A 23201-nucleotide genomic window follows, 5' to 3' on the forward strand; every position below is an offset into this window, starting at 1 on the left:
CGCCATCCGGTGCAAAATCTACCGATTCTATCAAAATAAAAGCCTAAATACTCAAATATATATTACTGTAAGAACACAAATTGTATCAAACCTCATCCTGTATCTTTCTTAAATGAAATAACAAATAAATAAATGACTAAATGTAAAATAATCAAATCATACAAAACAATGGGAATACCTCAAACAATAGTTATGTATTACAGTTCGAGTTATAGCTGAACCAAAACAAAACTAATGTCACTTTACAAAATAATAAAGTGTAGATGTTTTGTTTAATGGTAAAGGACTACATTTGTTTATGCTTAGCCCATATACCATATAAAACATTTTTTTCCTGAAACCACATTTAAAGCCCCGTTTCCCTTCAATGATTATTCATGAAGTTTCTTGAAGGTTAAAGGCAAGAAAACTTTTTCTGTAGGCCCCAGAAAATGACAAATTAACATTTGAAAAATATATTAAAAATAAAATAAAGGATCAAATAATAGTTTAACATTTCATGAAAAATATCTTCTTTGCTTTTAGATCAATGGTATCCAAAATAAGAAGCTACAACCAGCTGGTAGTTAGCTTAGCATAAAGGAGGCAGGATGGGAGACAACAGGAAATGATGGCATCTTGACAAGAACCATAAAAACCCGCAAAACTACAACTCGTTTTTAGGAGTTGCTTTTTGTATGGATTAAACCAAAATATTTAAGTGGAGCTTTAGCAGGTAGTTGTTTTTAGACAAGCCTAAAGCTAAGCTAATCAGTTAACCAACTCCCTATTTAGCTTTCAGACCTGAGAGTGATCTCAAACTTCTCACCTAACTGTCATTAAAAAAGCAAATTAGTTTCTTTCCCAAAATTCCAACCTGCTCTTTTATGATTAGGTCAATTATTTGGAAAATGACATGAACACAAGCCCTTCAGCGATCAGTCAGAACCCCTCCTTCAGTCCAGTCTGCATGTTAGCAGCCCAGCCCAAGGTCAACCCTATTGATCCAGATTAGGTTTCCAGGGGGGTCGACCCTCCTCCCGCCCACCCTCACCCACAGCCCCTCCACCAGCATGAATTAGTAATGGAATGGACTAAAAATCCATAGTCTGTTGAGGAGCTGAAAATGATACAATAGCTGGTGAACATATTTGATAGTTTTCTCTCTCGCTCTGCTGTTTCTTGTCTTCCCAGAAGCACTAACTCATTCTGTTTCCAGGACGGGGGGTACGCAGGGGGGTTCAGGAGGAGTTTAGAAGGTTCTGCTGGTTTGTCTTTGTTTTAAAGAAAAGAAGGTGCGAGTGGAGCTGGATTTAAACCTGCCACAGCCTCTCTTTGTCTGCCTGGAGTGGAATCAGTTGAAGAAATTGTACAACTGTAACTACCAGAGTGTGTTTGTATGTTGTGGCGGAGGAGGTTTGACCCTGCCATCATGCTGAATTGGTCCCCAGAGACACTCGGAAGAGGGGGTTGTCGGTGGAATAAAGCTTTATAGGACAGCTAACACCATAACATTACTGTGTCGAACTGCTCCAGCAGCATCTTGTAATTGTGCCTATTATAAATGTCTTTAACAGTATTCACAGCAGCGCTCTCAAAGTCCAGAAAGGTCGCAGCGTGTCGCCTGTGGCTGCGTGTTCAAGATGCGAGCCTGTTTCACAGGCTTTCAGTCCAATCCAGGACCTAAAGCCAAGATATTGCCATATGTTCTGCTGGGCTCAGCATTTCAAAGGAAAATTGAAAAGCTATAACTGCTAAGAGGATATGGAGTGCTCTTGCCAATAATGGTGCAAAAACCTGATGAAGTATCATGGCTGCCGGGACTCTGACACCGAGCCAAACCCAGGGGGGCTGCAGCTCCCCGGGGAAATTTAGAGAAAAGCTGGGAGGAGGAGGAGGAGGAAAGAAAAGCCTGTGCTCAGGAAATAGCAGTCACTTAAATATCATGTTCATTTACTCAACCACTAAATAGCAGAACGTACACAGACAGTGTGTGTGCGTGTGTAAAGGGGCAGGTTAATATGCCACTTCACGTGACAAATTGCTGTTACAAAGCTCCATTTTTAACGTGCTGGTCAGCATAAGCTCATATGTAACTGAAAATCAATTTATTTACACATATAACCACAGAGACACAAATAGAAACATTTTAAACATACTGCTGCCCTCTGTAGACTAATGGACATGTCACAGAACACATTCTAGTCACAATAAAAACATCAAACAACAAAAAAACTGTCTTTCTAACTTAACTTTCAATGACAAAACCTCTCTGCACTTTTTAAATATTTGATATAAAAAAAAACATTGTTTGACTTCTGGCTCTGACAATACATTAGATTAGAAAAATGCCTCATTAATGGGTTGTGCTGTATAGACCCAATCTCATTGCATGAATTTCTGGCCAATCAGTGGATTTCTTATTGATCTGGCCTTCACTGGGTGTATATTTGAGAAGGCCACAGTTTGGTCAGAAGTTTATAGTAATGACATCGCCTCTATCACACTGGACATGACATAATATAATTCATAAAGGTTGATATGTATTATGTTATGATATGCTATGTTATGATTTATTATGTTATGCTATGCTGTGCTATGCTATGCTATGCTATGCTATATTATGTTATGCTATGCTTTGCTATGCTATGCTATGCTATGCTATGCTATGTTATGTTATGTTATGCTATGATATATTATGTTATGTTATGCTATGCTATGATATATTATGTTATGCAATGCTATGCTATGATATGTTATGCTATGCTATGCTATGCTATGCTATGCTATGCTATGCGACGCTATGCTATGTTATGTTATGCTATGATGTGATATATTATTTTATGCAATGCTATGCTATGATATGTTATGCTACACTATGCTATGTTATGTTATGCTATGATATATTATGTAATGTTATGCTATGCTATGCTATGCTATGCTATGTTATGTTATGTTATGCTATGTTATGTTATGTTATGAAATATTATGTTGTGCTATGCTTTGCTTTGTTAAGGTATGCTATGATATGTTATGCCATGCTATGCTATGTTGTTATGTTATGTTATGTTATGTTATGTTATGTTATGTTATGTTATGCTATGCTATGCTATGTTATGTTATGTTATGTTATGTTATGTTATGTTATGCTATGCTATGTTATGTTATGCTATGATGTGATATATTATTTTATGCAATGCTATGCTATGATATGTTATGCTATACTATGCTATGTTATGTTATGCTATGATATATTATGTTATATTATGTTATGCAATGCTATGCTATGATATGTTATGTTATGCTATGTTATGTTATGCTATGCTATGCGACGCTATGCTATGTTATGTTATGCTATGATGTGATATATTATTTTATGCAATGCTATGCTATGATATGTTATGCTACACTATGCTATGTTATGTTATGCTATGATATATTATGTAATGCTATGCTATGCTATGCTATGTTATGTTATGTTATGTTATGTTATGCTATGTTATGTTATGTTATGAAATATTATGTTGTGCTATGCTTTGCTTTGTTAAGGTATGCTATGATATATTATGTTATGCCATGCTATGCTATGTTGTTATGTTATGTTATGTTATGTTATGTTATGTTATGTTATGCTATGCTATGCTATGTTATGTTATGTTATGTTATGTTATGCTATGTTATGTTATGCTATGATGTGATATATTATTTAATGCAATGCTATGCTATGATATGTTATGCTATACTATGCTATGTTATGTTATGCTATGATATATTATGTAATGTTATGCTATGCTATGCTATGCTATGCTATGTTATGTTATGTTATGCTATGTTATGTTATGTTATGAAATATTATGTTATGCTATGCTTTGCTATGTTAAGGTATGCTATGATATGTTATGTTATGCCATGCTATGCTATGCTATGTTATGTTATGTTATGTTATGTTATGTTATGTTATGTTATGTTATGCTATGCTATGTTATGTTATGTTATGTTATGTTATGTTATGTTATGTTATGTTATGCCATGCTATGAATTGCTGTGCATGCATCACCATAATGTATGATGTATGATTTATGTAATCTAACACATGTTAAAGGTTATGTTAACATGACATTTTATAAATATACTTTTTATTACACTTTTTATGTTTATGAAACCATGCACAGAAAAAAAACAACACAAAACGCGAGATTCATATTTCAGGAGGAAAAGCTGTTATTGATGAGTTCATATTGAAATCAGTTTTTGCTCATTAACTCAAACATAAAGTGATGCATATATTATAATCTGGCTTGCTTGAGGGCATTTCAATTAAAATTCCACCCAATAATACAGATAATACATGTTTTCAAGCTTCTCTGATTTTGAGCGAGTCCTCGTCTTTGTCTTTGTCACCCTGTTTCTTTTGATTCTAAGAAACAATCTGCGACACACAAACACAAACACAGAGTACAAGTCCAATGGCAGCGGTCAAAGGACTCCAGGGTCAACAGCCGAGGAGGTCAGTTAGAATATCTGTGAGTTAGTGTGTGTTGGTTTGTGTGTGTGTGTGTAGCAAAGGGTTGATTGGATTGTCATTGTGCTGTATTTAGCTCGTACCTTAAACATCTCTGGAGAATTACCCTTCAGCTGCAGTCACATGACACCAATCGTTAACCATGCTGAGATACACAGAGGTTTTAGGTGTCCTTGTTTAGCAGCGAGTCATTATCCTGAATCCTGGTCACCTTTTACCAATCACTTCAATCACTAATAAAGCTTCACTTTCCCCCAACACACACACACACACACCAACGCAGCCCTGTCCACACATCTTTCTTCTCCTGCCTTCCAGCTGAATCCTATTACAGTGTTTCGCCGAGATAAGCCCTGGTGAAATCTATCTATAAATGAAATTTATGCATCATCGTTTAAGCTTGTAATTGCTCAGAGACTCTATTCATTTTATTAGACAGAAGACTCTGTCTCTCTGTGCTGCGCTGAATGTGTGTGAGGAACTGTGTTATTTTGTGCTCTTTTGTGCACTTTCTGGGTTGCTTTGTAATAAGGACAAAGAGTTGATGGCTTTACATGCAACATACTCAAATAACATTCTCCCTTACACACACACACACGTACAAACACACACACTCACATGTATTCTGTATTAATGTTCTGGCACTTTCATGCTTTCTTTTCAGGGTGAGGTTCAGGGCTGACTTTCACCACTTCCCCTCCTCGTTACCACATCGGGACTCGAGTTGCGCTAGAAAAACACCAGTGCAACCACAATCACCTCACAACCCCTGCCTCTGCACACACAACACACACACATATACACACATGGAGTGCAACCCAGCCTTGGTTTACAGGTACGGCCCGGCCCTCCCACACTGCTGGGACAACATGGAGCGGCTCTCAGTCATGACTAGAATAACAAGGAGCTGCACAGAATTCAATTAAATGGTCTGCTCTTTGAAAAGCTACCACCCACCTGCCAGCACACAAACACACACACACTCATACACACTGCACTATGCTGTAAGTAACACACCTCCACCCAACTACCCACTCTTGTATGCTTTGGTCCTCCCACACCAACGGGAAAGCATGCATGAACACACACACTTGTGCAAATATCCATTTCTCCTCTCTGCTGTGTCTCCGCTGTGTGTGTGTGTGTGTGTTTTTGCACGGTGTGTAATCCCATTGTCCCGTCCTCCTCAGAGAGGCCTGGACCTTCAAGTGTCGTCTCCAGAGCTCCCACCTGATTGGCTGCTGGAGGTCATTGGCTAAGCCCATAAAAAGGCGTGACATCTCTTTACACTCCTTTAAATGTTCACCTTTTTGTCCTTACAGAGCCGCGTGCTGCAAAGACTGTATCTCACCGCCTTTGTGTCGTTCACTTAGTGATGTCTGCTGAAGCAAATGAGACGAGCGCCCGCTCTGCTGCTCCTCCTGGCTTATTTACCTCGTCACCACAGAGGACGTGATGCTCCTTCCTGTTCTAGACGGAAGTGGAGTCCTCATCTGTGACTTCCCCCTGAGTTTCCATTTTAATTTAGAAGAAAACAGCTTCACTTCTTCTTTGTGGAGTTAGTTTTAGATGTCTGACCTTTTCTTCCTCTTCGGGGGAGAACTCAGTCTGCTCATAACGGTAAGGCCAAACCACCAACTAGCAACCACCATGACTGTTCAGACACAGACAACAACATTCAGCATCAACACGTCACCAAAGTAAGTGCTTGAAAACTCCAATAAAGAGTCATCTCTAGGTAAATATCTTAAAACCATACTGAAGGGTTTAAAGGTGTTGCTATGAGATTATTTAAGGTATAATAGTAATATTTTCATACAGTGTCTGTTTTGAACTTGCTGCCAAAAGGAAGTTGGATCAACCAATCAGCTTGGTTATAGGGCCACACACTGTGTTGTTGTGATTTTGGGGAAGTGGGATTTTGGGGAAGTGCAAGTCTGCAAGCCTCAATGGACAACCATAACATCCTTTGCTACAAAGATCATGTGTATCAAACTTAATCTTTCTACATTGTGTTGGTAAAATAAACCCACTTTTTAAAGTGTCATTGACCATCATGAATCAGCGTTTCCAAAAGCTTTCTTTTCCTAAACCACAAAACTATTCCAGACCTGCACTTTCACTTCCACAAGTTTAGGGCCTTTTTAATTTTCAAAGGTTTAATAATACAACACAGGTTAGAGGAAGTTTTGTTGTACAGCGAGTACAGCAATACTAAGAGATATAGCCCAGCTGGAAATGTTTGATTCTGAGAATGTTACGTGCCATGTTCTGGTAATGTTTTGAGCGGGAAGTTGTTATTTGGTTCCCAGAATGTTTCTTTTAATAGTAGGAGAACGTTCTCTGAAAACGTGTTCAGAAAGTTGCAGTGAGAATGTTCAAATCACATTTCAGGAACGTTTTTTAAATCACGTTCTGATAGTAAGGGCCGTACTAACATCCTGAAAAGATCCTCAGAATGTTGCAGTGAGCATGTTCTACCTTTGTTTTTATGTAACATTGAGCAAATGGTTTATAAAAGGCGTTCTGACATCGCAGGCCTCAATAACATCCTGATAATATGTTCAGAATGTTGCAGTTAAAACGTTTTGTCTTAGTTTAAGTTTAACGTTACAATAACTTTATTTGAAATGATAAACATCCTTAAAACGTTATTTTAATAGCTGTGTCCCGATCCATGGCCTGCAGCCTTTGAAGGAGGCGGTCCACGGAGGATCCGCCGTTCATAGCCTGCGTAGACCGTTAAAGCCGAACTGAAATGAGGCGGTTTGGTCTACCCTTGTGTCACCAAACGCCACTCGTCACCTAGCAACAGGTAGCTAGTGGGCTAACTAGCTAGCATAACTAACCCCATAAGTTAACCTATTATTTTAAAGATAATTTAACTTTTGTTTTTATTAGATTGAAACGTTTTCTTTCAAACATAGTTAGAACTTGTAGGTAATGTTAGCCAATGTTCCCTGCCAGCTGGGATTGCAGGCGATGTTGCAGCATCAGGAGGAGATAAAAACTTTTTTTTTTACAAGGGTTGTGATTTCTACATCTGTACAAAAGTAATGTCAAAGTTTTTCATTCATAATTATTATTCATATATAATATTCATTCATATATTGTTCATTTGGTGTCAGAATACTGGGAGACTTCATGTGAACGTCACTTTGAGTTTGAACAACAACTCAGAGAGCGGAAGAAGACTTTGGCACGACTTTGGCCAAGTTGGCAGAGTTAACAGCAGAATTTGCAGGAACACGGCAACCAAAATACTTTTTTAATAAACATACTGCTTATGAATCTTTTGCTCACATGCAATTTGTTATATGTATTCACTATGTAAGTTACCTCCCACACTAAGTGGAATTAAAATGATCATATCTTAGCAATAAAACACAATACATGCTATTTCCTCCTTACAGCTTAGTGAACACACTGAATTGTGTTAGATTCTGACTATCAGAGGAGCATGAGAATGCAGTGTCTGTCTCTCACCTTCCAACTTTGCTGCTTACTGGAGGGGAAATTAAAGTTGTTGCAGCACGTACATGAAAGCTTCATAAGAACAGAACCGGGTCGAGATGTTATTCAAAGAAGCGACTTGTTCGCTAGAGTGTGGAATCATGTTGGTTAAAAAAAGGGAATACAAGTGAGTGAATTATGATGATATTGAATTATTAAATGCAACAATATCTTTCCTCAGATTGCATCCCAGAACTGAAATAAACTTTTAAGGCATTGTTTAATGAAAATCTCGACAGGAAACAGGTTTTTTTAAATGACTGAAAAACTGCAGTAAACATGAGAACAGTTTAGAAAATTAAAGAAGGATAATTTACATTAATCAATAATAATCTTTAGGTCTCTTTTAAACAGTCTGGGGCTGCTCAGTCTTTTGACCTCAATTTTCCTCAATTCATTGCCACAGAATCACTCTGTAGACCAGCAGGAGAAAGTCATGGAGCAAACATCCACATGTGTTTCAGAGCACTGGATCTCTCAGCACCCGACAGCTGAATGCAGATAATCCAGCTCTCAGCCGTCTCACGTTCAGGTTTTTCCGCCTGTCTCCTCAAACCTCCTCATCGTCCACTGTTCCTATTAGGATTGTGTCCACTCCCTCTGTCCCGCTGTGCCCAACCTTTGCCTCCTCCCCAGGTACACACGCCACAGTAGAGATGACCTTTCACCTTGGCCTTTGTCTGACTCTGCTGGGAGACGTCGGTGTGTGCGTGTGCATGTTTCATGTGAGCAGAGGTTAAAAGACGGGATGTTCTGTTTTTATCAGCCTTGATCGTCACTACACTACCCCTCCTTTCACCAATACCTGAGCTCCTGTCCTCCATTCACCTCTCTATGCTCACACACCACGCTCACTCCCCCACTCACTCCTCCTCACATTTCACCCTCAAATATGCGTTTCCTGCTTCTCCTCCAGCTTGGACAGCACCTGTTGTTTCATATCCAGCGATTATCAACAGTTCTGGTCTTCCTCCCCTCCGCGCTGAGACTCAGTCTGAGCTGCTGTTGTGTCTAAGACAGCAGATCCAGAGGCTCCACAGATTTTATATAACAGAGTAAAAAGGAGGGCAAACATTGAAAGGAGTCTCTGTTTGCTAATGTGAGACAGAAACTAAGAAAGGGAGTCGAGTTTATAATAATTTCATGTTATCATTTTTGAAAACAAGTGTCCCAAACTCAGAGACACAGTTGGTTTTTGGTTAAATTGTGATGCTTTAAGTGGCTAATAAAAAACACAAAGCACACAGAGAAAAGTGGTGATTGAAGCCATGCTTAATAAAACACAGACTCAGTTAGTGTGTGTCCTCTTACATACACTGAACAAAAATATAAACGCAACACTTTTGTTTTTGCTCCCATTTTTCATGAGCTGAACTCAAAGATCTGAGACTTTTTCTATGTACACAAAAGGCCTATTTCTCTCAAATATTGTTCACAAATTTGTCTAAATCTGCGTTAGTGAGCACTTCTCCGCAGTTAAACTGCACATTTTAGAGTGGCCTTTTATTGTGGCCAGCCTAAGGCACACCTGTGCAATAATCATGCTGTCTAATCAGCATCTTGATATGCCACACCTGTGAGGTGGATGGATTATCTCAGCAAAGGAGAAGTGCTCACTAACACAGATTTAGACAAATTTGTGAACAAGATTTGAGAGAAATAGGCCTTTTGTGTTCATAGAAAAAGTCTTAGATCATTGAGTTCAGCTCATGAAAAATGGGAGCAAAAACAAAAGTGTTGTGTTTATATTTTTGTACAGTGTATAAAACTTCTGCAGGAAAGCACATGGTATTAAATAGCTTCTTTCATGTGATTCTTTTTATATGAAGCGTGTCACTGTTTTAGTATCTAAAGAAGAAGCAGAGATCAGGGGCTCTATTGGCAATGACATAGTCACCATTAAACAAACAAAATGCAACATAGCCTATTTATAGGCACATTAAGGGCCGGTTTCACAGACAAGGCTTTAATTAAGCCAGGAGTAGGCCTTAATGTGAACTAGTTAAACCAGGAAATTTAAGTGGCTTTCATGGACGTGGCCTAAGTTTAGCTTAGTTAGTCGGTGACTATGGAGTCCTAGAGTAAGGTAAGTAAGCCTAAAAGAGAACACCAGGGTTAAGCCTCATTAGGTTAAGTATGAGCACATGCTGTTGGTCTAATGGTGCTCATAAAAACCCGGAATGGAATTGAAAAACACAGTGACTGGTGTGAACCTGGAGATAAAACAACGGCAGAAGCAAAGAGAATTTGTTCAAAATACTTTAGTGAGTCTGAAAAAAGTCTGAAAAAACTAAAACAAAACTGTGTCAAACAATCCAGTAACTGAAAGTAAAATCCAGACTGCTTTCACTGAGCAAGAGAAGAAGAGTGGTTGGGCTGCAATTTGCAGTAAATTCAACACAAATTAAAATATAACAAGAAAAGTTAAACTTCTTGTGAGATATCTTTATTGTTTTCAGTGTTTTACTTTTCTCATATTTCTATTTTTGTGACATACACTTTAGAATGATATCTGCCTTTATAGACTCTGTGGAAGAACCTTAAACTGGTGTAAACAAATAGAGAATGCAGAGATTGGAAGAGAGCGAATTAATACTGGTGAATTGTACACCACATGATGACCGAAAGTAAATTGGTCAGTGTTTTTGGTCAATATATTCCACTGTCTGCGTCAATCTTTATTCTTTTTTCATACCAAGGACCAAATGAGTTTATTGCTTCTAATAGAGTATTTTAATCACTGCAAACAATATCTTAAGACAGCCTTGATTTTCTCATTTGATTGTCCGTGCACAATATTTAAATTAAAAAATTAAAATTAAAAAAGCCATAATAAATACACTACATATTTAAATGTGTCTCATCTGGTTGTGCTTCAATGTAAAAGCATCTCTGTATGCAAGTCCTTGTTTGTCATTGCTGGCCTGAGCCATTGGCACACCTGCTTGATCCTGATTTTCCATTGGAGGATCAGGACAGTAGCGCTTTTTCAGGTAGTTGTGCAGCACTCCGATTACACTTATCCACAAGTACTCTTCTGGCTGGCCTCTGTAGTGCATGTTGGTCTTCATTTAGATATTCCAAATAGTCCATTCTTATTCACAAACAGGACTAAGCAGAAGTTAAACCTGCCTCTTTGAAGGACTAATTTAAGCTTCAATTTAGGCCTAGAGTAGCTCTAACCTTCCCTCTTGCAATCAGCTTAGTTTAATCCAGAACAGGCTAAGTCTATGACTATTTTAAAATAGGTCTGTGCAAGTCGCTTTTAGTTAAGACAGCTCAAACAGGCATTTTAGTCTGGAACTAGGCTTAAGCCTTGTCTGTGAAACCGGCCCTAAAGGTATCAACTTTAATTCTGCACAAATAATCAAGATATTCAAAATATTCAACAGATCACAACAATGCACTCTTACAGTCGAAACTGGAAAACTACAATGCAACAAACTTACGCACAAGTCCTCACTTTTAAAGAGCAAAGAAGACGAGTGAGGGCGAGGAGAGACGCACAGGCAGATCGGCCCATCATGAGAGAAGGTCATGTTTTCAGCCGCATTAAAGACGAATTGAATCAAGTCTAAATTAAAATGACCAAACATAACATAGCAGTTACGGAAATTAGAACATCAGTAGCCTAATTTGAATCAAACTGCAGTAGAGTTACACACGACCAAGTAAAGACAAATTTAATTGACACATGCACAGGCTCAGACATCACATGGACAACAAGCAGATCCATTTGAGGGTTTTCAAGTGAAAAACCCACTTGGTGTAATTAATACCGCTTACTATCATTATATTTGTCCTCACATGCAGAGGCAGCGGTAGCTCGCATCACACTTTGGGAATCCCTGATCTAGAGCATTCAATTTCATTTTCAGTAGTATTTTTCAGTTGCTGATGCAGATAGATGGATAGATGGATAGATGGATAGATGGATAGATGGATAGATGGATAGATAGATAGATAGATAGGCAGTCTACTATTTGGGCTGTGTTGCAACAGGCTGCTTGTAGCTTTCTTTCTATTTCAATCTGACGCATTTCCTTTAGTACTTAAATTGTTACTCTTACACATCTTCTGTTTGAGTCCTTAAAGAATTAAGCTTAGAGGGAAGGGATAACTAAATGCTATTCAGTTGCGTGTGTGTGTGTGGACACACACTACATGTCACCCCTGCATAAGTCAGTGCCCCAGTTGGGCCACCCCAGTCAAAAACGTCTGGATCCGCCCCTGCCTGAGCGAGACATCAGAGGAAAAATGATTCATTCACTGCAAACTAGTTACAAAACTCAGAAAATTGTGGGTTTTTTATGTCTGCAGCTTGAATGGGGTGTATTAGAAGAAAAAGTCAGACTTCAGCAGTAAAGTTGTGGGCTGCAGAACAAAAAAAAAAGGTTAAAATATGAACAAAAATATTTATAAGTGCAGCTTTAAAGAAGCCACAAATTAAAAAAAGAGAACTGTCTCCTCTGACAGCTGCTATTATAGTACTCAAACTGTGTATTTCCAAAGTACATCGAGCTAACATGTCAGAGACATCTCTGCGTCTGCTCTGTATGCATTCAAAGCATCCTCTGCCTCAGCACCCCCCCACCCCCCCGCCTCGGGCAATTTCAGCCAGTCGTATTTATGAAAGAGTCTAATTTAGAAATAATCTGAAGATTTCCAGTGACACCCTGAAACGTATGAACAAATCTGACTTGGAGACATCGTCACATTGCCCCAGGGCTGCCAGAGTGGCTCATCTCACCCCCTGATCCTTAAAATAAAGTGCCGATGTTGAATATGAGGTTTTCACACGTCAGAAGAGATATGTTCTGTCAGTATCAATGAGAGCTGGTTCGAGAGGCTCATTCCTATCGTCACACAACGTATCGATCACACAGACACACTCCTCTTATCATAACCTTTAAAATGACCCTAAAAATGAGGCTCCCAGTCAGAGGACGGGCGATAGAAGGAAATGAGGGGAGGAAGGGGGGAGGAGGGAATGAGGAAGATGATGAGGAGGGATTCTAATCAGCTCGGGCAGCATCTTTTCTCTCCTTCTGTCTCTGTCTGTCCTCGTTTCCTCCTGATCTTTTCATTAAGACACCGCAGGCTTCGTGTCTGCGCCGGCGTCCATCAGCACCCCTGACCTTTTGACCCCTGCCTGGGCCCCTGTGTGAGGGTTCAGAGATGTGTGTTTTTGGCTGTGGGCCCTCCCGTCTGGGCTGTGTCGTGCCGTCTGTCCCTGTCTTCATTCAGTCTGGGGGAGGGGGGCTGAGGGGCATTTTGGGCCATGTGGGACGGAACCAGAGCACTGAGGGGAATAAGAATCAGAGGAAGACGGAAAATAAGAGAGAGGGTATCATGTGTGTGTGTCATGTGTGTGTAATCCGACCCGTCTCTCCTGATGCCCCCCCTCCCTCCTCCCACCTCAGGAAGGAGAACAGGTTGGAGCTCCATCTTTCTGTGCCAGATGGCTCCACATTGACAAATCAATTAGGCTCCACCTCATCACCAGGGGGACCGGAGCTACAAACCTTCCCCCCGCCTCCACCCCCACCACCCCGGGGTCCTCCGTCGACCACTCCTCCATCTCTCCTCGCCCTTAATCACCCCCCTGATCCCCAGAAAGCTTTGCCCGGGTAAAGAGGGTGAGGAGGCAAGAAAAAAAAAAGATAAAACAAAGAGGCTGGCAGCACATGAATCAGCTAGCATCAATATGGATGACTTCCATGCTAATGCAGAGGGGGCCGAGAGGAACAGTGGCAAAAGCTTGATTCTGTGAGTGTGTGTGTGTGTGTGTGTGTATGTGTGTGTTTACAAGCTCAGTCAGAGCAGATTTGCCGTGTGCTGAAGAGCCAAGTGTCTCCGGTTGTTTTTCTTTCCCTGTGTGGAGGTGGGAGAGGAGGATGAAGATGAGAAGGAGGAGGAGGAGGAGGAGGGTGGACGTTTGGGGAAGTTAATCCAAGGAGAATAAACAGCGCAGCCTGGAGCAGGTATGCATCTGGGTCGCGGAGAGGAGGGTGAATCTGTGTTCTTCACTACAGCCTAGTGGGAGAGGAGAGACACTGCAGGGAGAACAGAGTTAACAGAAGTTCCTACACCAGTGTTGTTGCTGTTGGCGGGTCTGATCTCCAACAACCTCCACCTGTTTGCTGTTGAAGACCATGAGATACCATTTAAAGCTCTGAAAAACTCACACAGATTGTGAGTGTAAGATCATCTTGCCAAAAGTGCTCACTGGGTTTTTAAAACTAAGCTCCACATCTCAGAAAACAAAGAGGAAGTATTAAATCTGACTTTATCTTTGTTTTCAGTCCAGATTGAACATCAGAAGCTGCTTTCCAGCGTTTCATTAAAGCCCTTTGGTGAACATGTCAGATTTTTTCCTGCAAGTAAAATACATGATAATACATAGAGCTGATTCTGAACTCCTGACTAGAAGACCAGTCTTTTTAGTTCTGTATGGCTGCCTTAGCAAAGAGCATCTCATGCCGTTTCTTAAGAAGTTGTTAAGTTGCATGACTCAATACTTTTCGAGCTGTTTGAAGAAATCTTATGCCTCATGCTTGATGCCTCAGAGAACATAATATGTTCGGTATTGTCAAACATTAGATGTACTATGCACTACTAATCCCAGCTCTGGAGACGCTGGTGCAGAGGCCTCCTTATAAAACGTTCAGTTTTGTATATATTTTACATGTTAACCATCAATTTTTATTGTGCTTTAGTATAACTTGTTTTGTGTATCGTCTTGTCTTTTTATTCGGACCTCGAGTCTGTAATAAAGTTTATAATTTTTGAACGGCATTAATTGAAATGGAAGCATAACAAGTTCCAAAGTGGATATGGTAGGGGCGGGACACAATATCGATACAGCAATATATTGTTATCCTGACTCGTGCAATACAATTATCGATATGCTGGCGCCAAATATCGATATTTAATTTACAATAATCATAATAATCCTGCATTTCACCTTTTTGGGGCATTTCATATTCTTCAGTTAATCAGATATTGTGATGTATCGTTTTATGATTGTCCTCATGATAATAAGTCCAATATTCACTCACTTGTAGCTCTGTTTTTGTCTCCATCAACTCCTGAGAAGACTTTGGTTCTTCAGTAGATAAACATTTTGTTAAGGTCCTTAAAGTGGCAGTATAAAGCTTCTGTCTCTCTGTATCACTCTGCTACACCTAACATGCACGTGCATTTTGCAACTGGTGTGTGCAACGCAGCCGATGTGCGGTGCGTCTCTCTGCAACACTGAGGCCAGGAGAGAGAGAGGGAGAGAGAGAGATGCTGTTTATTCCAGAAGGTACACTTTATTGCTGGCAAATGCTCAAATATGACTAAAGTTATCATTATAGTTATGATTATGGGGTGGACCACCGTTTCACTCGTCTGATCCCTCTTTTTATTTAGAAGAGGAAGAGAAGAACAGATACTTTATGAATCATTTTTTTTCACTCTGTTAGTACAAATATGCTACACACACAAAGGCCTGAAATACACATGTACAAACTGGAACCAATGGACATGCATTAATGGAGAGATGTCAGAGTGAGGGGGCTGCACATGGACATGCGCCCCGAGCAGTTGGGGATTCAGTGCCTTGCTCAGGGCCCTCCGGTTCCCTCTCTACAGACTGAGCTACCGTCTACCCTACCGTCTAGGACTCTGTTTGTAGCTTTTTTCTCCTCCAAGCTCTTCCTTCTTTTTTTTTCTTTAGCAGTAGATACCGTTGTCGGCAAAGGAGGTACAGGAAATTTACCGCAAGTTGCCATCGCTCCTGGTTAACACAACCTCTGTCACGTAGAAGCCAGATGATGCTAGTTTGTACAGAGTCGCTGTGATTGGCTAGTTATGTGGAAAGCTAACCCTGATTGGTTGTTTGATTCAGACCAGACTTCTCTTTTACAAAGTGACGGGCGCTCACAGGGTTAGGATTCGGGTTAAAATCATTTCAGTGTAATATTTTTAGGGAAATGCAATGAACAAAATGAGTTATTTTAACCAAATTCTTATGAAATAATGTTGCCTACTGTAGCTTCAATTTAAACTTGTTCTGTCTGATGCACTTAAGGTACCAAAAGTGAAAGAATCTATTACACACAAAGGGCCCACAGTGTCAGATCATCATTTTAAATGTAGTATGTCTTTACAACTAAATAAAATGTTTAGTAGTTTAATCTACTGTAAAAAAATATTATATATTATCATATTCATATTATATAAACGGATCATGTGTTTTATATAACAAACAGTCCAACTAATAAAAGTGTCTCTCTTGTTGATTAGATAGTTGGAAAAATAAATGAAAGTAACAGCTCACCACTGAAGTCGTGCTGAGCCGGCGGTGTTCGGGAGGTTTCTGGAGGTATTTTGGTGAAAACAGCTGCAGCTGAAAAACAGGGTTGATGAGAGCACTAAAAGTCAACCACAACATTAAAGTCGCATGCTGTGAAACCAAAACACTGAGCTGAAAGTTACTGAGGAGGTCTGGAGAGCTGAACAGAACTGCAGTTAGGTTCTACTTCTCTTAATCCACTACTTTTAGAAATATTGTGTTATATGTAGTTTAGTGGATCCGTAATGTTTGTGAAATGTTTCATCTGCGAGCGTAGAATCTGAGAGGTAAAAGGTGTAAAGGGAACATCTGATGGTGCTGGAAAACTTTTCCAAGAGTCGTGTACATCAGACATGAGCTGACTGGTGAAGGAGTGAGGGGAAGGTGGGAGGCGGGTTTACAGGTTGGGAGGGGCGGTAGTGGTGATAGAGAGATGTGTGGGTGCCCTCCTGGCTCCTCTCAATCCCTGCGTCCCTTTACTCATCCGTTCTGGGGGCAGCGGCGAGAGAGAAAGAGAGCTGTGATGCCGGGACCCCTGGGGAGAGATTAGCGTTGACAGCACAACAAAGAAGAATTATGCCAGGGGGCCCTCAGCTCTTCGACAAATTCAAATGTAATGTATGGCTTTAACTGCGCCAGGGAGGATCAACATAATATATGATCGACCCACTTTGCGGTGCGCTGCGCTGGCAGTGATGTAAAAGCGATTTATGCCCGTAAAAATGTGCAGGCTAATTAAGTAAGACGTTGGCACAGGAGCAAATCCAATGAGCTTATGAGAGAGCTGGCAGAGGAGTGTCCCCCCTCCCCCCCCTCTCGGAAAGGTCTACCTGCAGTGAGAGGAGGAAAACTTCGACTTTACTTCAAGTCATGATCAAGAGCCGTCTGATCAGATGTAGACGTCCACGTGTGAGGCTGTTGATCCTTTAATTACATTCTTGTTTGTGATTTGTTTAGGGCCCCCCCCCCTCCTCCTGCAGCGTCAGGGGGCCCAGGGCCTCTGTAATTACGCAGGGCCTTTCCTCCAATCAGACAGCTGTGTTGGATGAAATGTCCTAATTACGGCCTCAGTGGAGAAAGGCTCCACCGGGGGAATACATGCGCTGTTAGCTAACAGATTCTGCAGCCAACAGAGTTAATGAGACACAGTGAAAACACAGAGACAGCCCCCTCCCCTTTTAACATTAATCAGAGCACCTAGTTCTTCCTGTCTCAGTGTCAGTTCATATCATGACCAACGCATAGACTAATGGACGTAGCTGGTGTGACGTCACCCATTGATTGTCAACTGTCTTTGTGGAGTCTCCAGTTTCGCAGTTTGATGGTCGCCATCTTGGGTTCTTTGGAGCAGCCATCTATGGCAGAGAGGGTGGAGCTGGAGAGGAGTAATGGGTTGGTAAACCCTAAGTTGTCAAAGCTATACAGCCTGTGCATGTGGCTAATCACTTAGCTGGCGAATGAGCTAGTAAGCTAGTAAACCAAAAAATGGGAAAGAAGCTAAGAGGGCTGGTGGAACGTTAAGACTCACTGCTCGCTCGATCATATCTTCAGTGGGAGAACGAGCAGCAGGGGAACCACACAAACTGGGTAACTTAAAGAGGGAGTATAATGCTGTTACGGATTTTAAGACATATATATATAATGTTATAATGTTGGATGTTCAGACTAAACGTGGGTGAAGTTTCAAATTTGTAGGTAAAAGTATATTGGAGTAATCCCCTGGCTTCTTGGCTCAGTCTGCAGGCTGCTGTGAACGCCAGGTTACACACTGTTTTTTCTACACACTGCACTTTGTGACATCACAAACTGGTCAATCAGAAGAAAGTGGGCTTGTAGGGGCGGGGTTTCTTAAAGGGACAGAGCTAACTGAGTCGTTTCGGGCAGAGGCTGTATGAGGGCCTGCACAGAGCACCAGTTTATTTTCTACCAGGCTGTAAACTGCTGTTAAGTTTAGCATTTTAACATGGGGTTCTATGGGGACTGACTCGCTTTTGGAGCCAGCCTCAAGTGGCCACTGTAGGAACTGCAGTTTTGGCATGCTTTATTTTTCAGCCCCACAGGTTTCCTGCTTGGGACACACCAAACCTTATATCTCCATCCAGGTTGGAAGATCCATCTCTGCTGCTATTTTCCAAACAAGCTGCATCTCCTGTTGGCTGCACCCCATCCCTCCATCAGTCTTAATCAAAAGAAAGCACTCTGAGTGTAATCATCACTTAACGGCCCCAAAACACCACACATGCCACCAACACATAATCCCAGGGTCTCCAGGGGAGGAGTGTGTTCGTGCAGGGGGAAAGAGGGGCAGCCAGCCAGCTCAGCCCATTTCTCTAATGAGCTGCTGAATAGGCCGTGTCAGAGACCTGCAGAGGCTAACTACCACCACAGGTATCCCTCTTTATGGAGCAGGCAGACGATATATCTGATGTTAATATTCCAGCCTGGAGGAAGATGTTATAACCACCAGTTGACAAAGCGGGAGAAGAAAACAGAGGGAGTGTCGAGTTGATTGAAGTCCCCCTCCACCTCTGCATACATACAGCATGCCACTGTTGTCTCTGTGTTCCCACTCTCTTCCTACAGTTAATTTCCCCAGACCCCCATAGCAGCTGCTGCAGGTAGACCTCAGAGAGGTGTAACCAGGGCCGCATCTCAATTCTCCTACACGCCCCCCTTTTCTAACAGTTTCAATACTCAATCACGGCAGGAAACACACAGCACTGAGGCTGTCAAATCTTCCTCAGCAGGTAAAGAGGAAAAGGAAGGAGGAGTCTGTTAGAGCAGCAGCTGTAACTGTCCGAGGGTAAACAAATAGATATTCTGGAGAGCGGCCATTATCTGTCATGGAGCGCTCATACAGGCTTGCCTTGTATTTATTGCCTACTTAATGGACTTGATTGTATTACTGAAGGTAAGAAGGGAAAAAAATCCATTGCCAGCGAGAAGGTGCTTTCAGCATCCTGCAATTACCTTATGTAAATCCTGGCCTGGAATGTTGATCCACTGCTATTTAAAATGCATTGAATTTCCATGGAAAATGATCCACTCCTGCCGCTTGAAGCTCATTAATAACAACGACGGGCCGGGCCTGACGTCTGGAATACTTACACGCTTACTTAGCATTGCCATGCATGCAGGAACACAGCTCGGCTGCCATGCGCTGCAGCTATGACAGCACATTTGGAAAAACGGATGGCTTTGAATTAAAGCGCACCAGCAAATGAGTTATTTCTGCAACTGGAACCAGTTCTTCTTCTTGCACATGTTGTTGTGCTTGTAAGTGCTCACGCAATCTTTGATCATGCAGAGAGAGGAGTGCAGGAAGGGCGCAGGCTTCTAGCTGCTGCTGAAATAGCTTCATTCCCCCTCATTTGACTAGTAAATAAACAGGACCGGTACACTACTAGATCAGATATTGCTAGTTAGTTTTAAAGGAGCAGTTCACACAAATGATTTAATAACAGGCACTCTCACTTAGCTCTAATGGTGTGCAGCACACAGGTTGTTTTTGTTTTATGGGCCGGGTTCGCAGACGCCTAGATTTCAATTTCCATTCCAACACAACGGAGCTAAATGGAACATTATTTGTAAGCACTTGTAAGTAAGTAGACAATTCAGATCATCAGTCAAGAAAACTCCTAGGTGACTCGCATTTTGTTGAATCTCCTCACTTTAGTTGTTTTCAGGTGCTCATGGAAACCTCTAATAAACTTCTGCCTGACAGGTAAAACATGGTGCGTGCAGAGACAAAAAATCTGAGTACAGCAACACAAAGATTTTGCAAATACCACATCACTGTTGCAGAGGTGTAGCAAAGGCCTGCTGGATGCAGAGGAGCCGGTGGAACATCGGTCCTGTCAGGCTGCATGTTTATGTTGGAGGTTGAGTGGGGATAAAGGCAGAGGCTCTGCTGTATGTTAAGCTGTAAACACGTGTCAAATAAAATATCACATGAAGCCTCTCCTACGTACACATACTTTATTAGCATCTCGGACAAGTGGCAGATAATGTGGGTCTGAGATAACGTCAGTTTTATTGCCTGTAGCACTTATCAATACTTTACATCAACAGTAGAACAAACGACTGATTAAATGAAAGGTGTCATTTCCTAAAGAGAACTTGTAAGTAACTAATTTCTCCCTGGCTATGTGGAGTATTTTAACCTCTTTTGACTTCATATGATCGTACAGCTTGGACCTTTTTTTTGGATGCTGCAAGGGTCAGACTGAGAACCATTTTTTCTTCTTCTCTCACATTTTTTCTCTCTTACCTCGCTACATCTTTTTGCTTTTTTAAGCCTTATTGTCCATTTGATTTTGATTTTGATTCAGCCCTCAACTTTGCCCTTTCTGTTCTGATTCTGTTTGATTTTTTTCCCAGCTTGACCTCTGACCTTTCATGGACGAATCTACTTGAAGGCTCGGTGGGTCACTGCACCTACCTCACAATACGAGCAAAGCTAGCCTCAATTTGGTGACGCTGTAACCACTCATCAGATGGGCTGTCTAACCTCAAGTGGGCCGCCCCACAATTCTTTTGGTCAAGTCGAGCCAAGTTTATTTACAGAGCTCATTTAAAAACAAATTACGTTAACCAAAGTGCTGTACAACCAAGAGCACCCACATACACAAAAAAACATGAATACTAAACTGAATAAAAGAGAAGAATTAATCAGATAAGAGATAAAAAACAAAAACTGAATAATAATAAAATAAGTGATGCACGGTATAAAATAAAATAGGGAGAGTCAAGCTCAACTCGGCTATCAGGAAGAGATGAGTCTTTAGCAGCGACTTAAGAAAGGAAAGCGACTGAGCAGTTCTTATATGGATAGGTAGACTGATCCACAGCTCAGGAGCAGCCACCACAAAGGCTGGTTGCCTGTAGGTTCAAGATGCAACCAACAGAAATGTTCACCAAAAAGGCTAAAATGTGATTTCCATACTAGAACTGTTTCATAATCCCAAACCCAGCCCGTCCCGGATTAGCAGCCATTTGCTCACCGAGCGTGGAGTAAAAAGCAGTGGCTAAAGTACAGGGGTCCTTACCACACAGTGGCTAAACCTCCCAACCATTTTGTTCCTCATCCAGCCACTTTGCTGACGGCCCACCTGCAAATGAAGCAGAGGGAAGCACTGCAGCCCCATAAATCTTTCATGCTCCATAATGGCTTGTTCACATTACCTGCCCACACCTCAGCCTCCAGTGAGCGGGCCGGGCCAGCTCTGAGCAGGCCTGAAAAAAAGCAGCAGCATATGGAGCACTTCAAACACTCAGAGCCTCCCCGGGCCTGAGCTGTGGTCGCACCCATGAATTATAGAAATGATCTAATTGTTTTCTCATTTGGAAATAGTGGGGGCCCTCCTCTCTGCGTCTCAGGTTTAACGGCCTGTGGTTTCCAACGGGGCACATGATTCAGTGCTGCCTACCTCCGACACGTTTGTTGAATCCAAGGTGGTCCGTCCTGTCAAAACAGAGCCAGAGCCGAGGCGTAAGTCAAACCTGTTGCAGTAAATTAACACGTATAGGCAAGAGAGGGGAGGGGGTTCGATTGGACTTAAAAGAGGTATGGTTGTGATCAGAGGAGGGAGGAGGGCACGTGTGGTTGGTAATACACATAAAACAAACCGGGGGAGTGGATCAAACCTCCACTCCGAGTCCTCTGAGAATCTACGGCAGCTTATTGACGCCAGGAAAAAAAAACAGCTCAAAAGTTTGGAGTGACCAAAGTAAAAAGCTCATGGGGAGAGAATATTATGAGGCACTTAGTCAACATTATGAGTCACAAGTCAAAACCAGAAGCAAAGCTTTGGAGTCTGTGTGTGTCTTATTTTGTACTGTGAGTTTGGAGTCAGGCACCATAATTGGCTTACAGCAGCTACTCAGAATCTGCTCTAGTTATGGTGTGCAGTATGACATCAAGTTTAACCCAAAAAGAGTGTCATGATGATTGTTCAAACCAAAATGTTCCTTCATTCTTTATTTCTGATCAAACACTTAGTGTCGCCAATAAAGTAAAATACTTCGATCACATAATCAGGAACGACTTCAGTGATGACGATGATGTGCAGTGTTGCAAACTGTATGCACAAGCCAATATGCCGACACGCAGATCTCATGTGTGCACAGATGCTGTTAAAACCAGGCTTTTTAGAGCTTACTGTACTCCACTCTACACGGCCCACCTGTGGTGTAGCTACAGTGAAGCTAACATGAAGAGGCTTCAGGTGGCATACAATGATGCATTTAGAATCCTACTTAAGGTACCAAGGTGGACAAGTGCAAGCGATATGTTTGTATCTAATAATGTTCCAACCTTCCACGCCGTGAAAAAAGGTGTTTTCTTGTTTCTGGAAACACTGGAAAAATTTTCTTTCTGTGTTTTAAATCGGAGTTGTAAACTGTAATGATGTCATCCTTTTACTCTGCTTTTTTAACCGGAATAGAAACTTAAACTGTAATGATTTTATTCCTGTTTTTAGCCCTCTGTTGTTGTCGTCTGTCTTGTATTGTATGTATTGTGTTTTGACATGGACCTATGTGTCTGATATAATAAAGATGTATATGTAATTTCCTTCGGGGATAATAAAGTTCAATATTTTCTTATGTTAAGAAACCAAAGAAATTCTTCACGACCCCACACCTTCAACAGGTCAAATTCATGTCACTTTTAATACCAAACTTATGAGTTACAAAACTGCATTAATGTCACGAGTCAAAACTTGAGCTACTGTGTAGAAAAAATTAATTACCAAAAAGCAAATTATGAGATCATGCAGGTGAAATCTTTGCTCATTCAGGAAGTCTGCAGGGTTTTAATGTATTTGCTAAAATAAGTTAATTCTG

This window comes from Semicossyphus pulcher, unplaced genomic scaffold (assembly GCF_022749685.1).
Source record: "Semicossyphus pulcher isolate SPU_LCO1_2020_fin unplaced genomic scaffold, fSemPul1.0.p SCAF_18, whole genome shotgun sequence".
NCBI lineage: Eukaryota > Metazoa > Chordata > Actinopteri > Labriformes > Labridae > Semicossyphus > Semicossyphus pulcher.